The 2,179-nt window shown below is 36.8% G+C and overlaps 1 non-coding gene across 1 annotated transcript; it reads left to right on the top strand.

Moving 5' to 3' along the window:
* Positions 1-1,523: 1,523 nt before the first annotated feature.
* Positions 1,524-1,596, top strand: TRNAK-CUU (transfer RNA lysine (anticodon CUU)). The gene has a single exon. It is a non-coding gene; the product is annotated as a tRNA-Lys (tRNA).
* The last annotated feature ends 583 nt before the right edge of the window (positions 1,597-2,179 follow it).

Raw genomic sequence — 2,179 nt, 5'->3', positions numbered from 1 at the left:
CTTTACAATATTTGCAATATTTTCATTGTTAACATGCAATGTATGAATGCATGTCTGGATGATGTGTAATGGGGCAATACCATACCTTAATGTATTCACTGTAAAAGAAAAAGTATGCATCATCTTACTATAAAATAAAGTGGAGAAAACACAAATAAGACTTTTTTCCACACAGGTTTAATCGGCTATTTCCTGATATTCTTCAATGCGTTCTGATATTGACTGGTAATTGTGTTTGATACTTTCTTAGACTATTTCTGCCTCTGGCTGATGTGTATTTTCTTTCCAAACTCCACCAGAGCCTATGATTACACAGCATCCTATCTGTGGAAACCGGCAGTGCAGGGATAGGGAAGAAAACTATAGGCATCCAAAGGAGCCCGGCTAGCTCAGTCGGTAGAGCTTGAGTCTCTTAATCTCAGGGTCGTGGGTTCGAGCCCCACGTTGGGCGAAAACAACTAAAATTGTAGTGCTTTTTGACCAAAAAAATACATCCTATCTGTGGAAAACGGCAGTGCAGGGATAGGGAAGAAAACTATAGGCATCCAAAGGAGCCCGGCTAGCTCAGTCGGTAGAACATGAGACTCTTAATCTCAGGGTCGTGGGTTCGAGCCCCACGTTGGGCGAAAACAACTAAAATTTTAGTGCTTTTTGACTAAAAAAATAGAAATTGAAAGTCTCTTTACAATATTTGCAATATTTTCATTGTTAACATGCAATATATGAATGCATGTCTGGATGATGTGTAATGGGGCAATACCATACCTTAATGTATTCACTGTAAAATAAAAAGTATGTATCATCTTATTATAAAATAAAGTGGAGAAAACACAAATAAGACTTTTTTTCACACAGGTTCAGTCAGCTATTTCCTTATATACTTCAAAGCGTTCTCATATTGACTGGTAATTATGTTTGATACTTTCTTTGATACATGTCTTTTTTCCACACAGGTTCAGTCAGCTATTTCCTTATATTCTTCAAAGCGTTCTGATATTGACTGGTAATTGTGTTTGATACTTTCTTATACTATTTTTGCCTCTGGCTGATGTGTATTTTCTTTCCAAACTCCACCAGAGCCTATGATTACACAGCATCCTAAAATTTTAGTGCTTTTTGACCAAAAAAATAGAAATTGAAAGTCTCTTTACAATATTTGCAATATTTTCATTGTTAACATGCAATGTATGAATGCATGTCTGGATGATGTGTAATGGGGCAATACCATACCTTAATGTATTCACTGTAAAAGAAAAAGTATGCATCATTTTACTATAAAATAAAGTGGAGAAAACACAAATAAGACTTTTTTCCACACAGGTTTAATCGGCTATTTCCTGATATTCTTCAATGCGTTCTGATATTGACTGGTAATTGTGTTTGATACTTTCTTAGACTATTTCTGCCTCTGGCTGATGTGTATTTTCTTTCCAAACTCCACCAGAGCCTATGATTACACAGCATCCTATCTGTGGAAAACGGCAGTGCAGGGATAGGGAAGAAAACTAGAGGCATCCAAAGGAGCCCAGCTAGCTCAGTCGGTAGAGCATGAGACTCTTAATCTCAGGGTCGTGGGTTCGAGCCCCACGTTGGGCGAAAACAACTAAAATTATAGTGCTTTTTGACCAAAAAAATACATCCTATCTGTGGAAAGCGGCAGTGCAGGGATAGGGAAGAAAACTAAAGGCATCCAAAGGAGCCTGGCTAGTTCAGTCGGTAGAGCTTGAGACTCTTAATCTCAGGGTCGTGGGTTCGAGCCCCACATTGGGCGAAAACAACTAAAATTGTAGTGCTTTTTGACCAAAAAAATAGAAATTGAAAGTCTCTTTACAATATTTGCAATATTTTCATTGTTAACACGCAATATATGAATGCATGTCTGGATGATGTGTAATGGGGCAATACCATACCTTAATGTATTCACTGTAAAATAAAAAGTATGTATCATCTTATTATAAAATAAAGTGGATAAAACACAAATAAGACTTTCTTTCACACAGGTTCAGTCAGCTATTTCCTTATATTCTTCAAAGCGTTCTGATATTGACTGGTAATTGTGTTTGATACTTTCTTAGACTATTTTTGCCTCTGGCTGATGTGTATTTTCTTTCCAAACTCCACCAGAGCCTATGATTACACAGCATCCTAAAATTTTAGTGCTTTTTGACCAAAAAAATAG

Source organism: Ambystoma mexicanum, chromosome 4q, assembly GCF_040938575.1.
Source record: "Ambystoma mexicanum isolate Mex_15411 chromosome 4q, UKY_AmexF1_1, whole genome shotgun sequence".
Taxonomy (NCBI): domain Eukaryota; kingdom Metazoa; phylum Chordata; class Amphibia; order Caudata; family Ambystomatidae; genus Ambystoma; species Ambystoma mexicanum.
The sequence above is the reverse complement of the archived record's forward strand: the minus strand, read 5'-3'. Positions and strand labels throughout refer to the sequence as shown.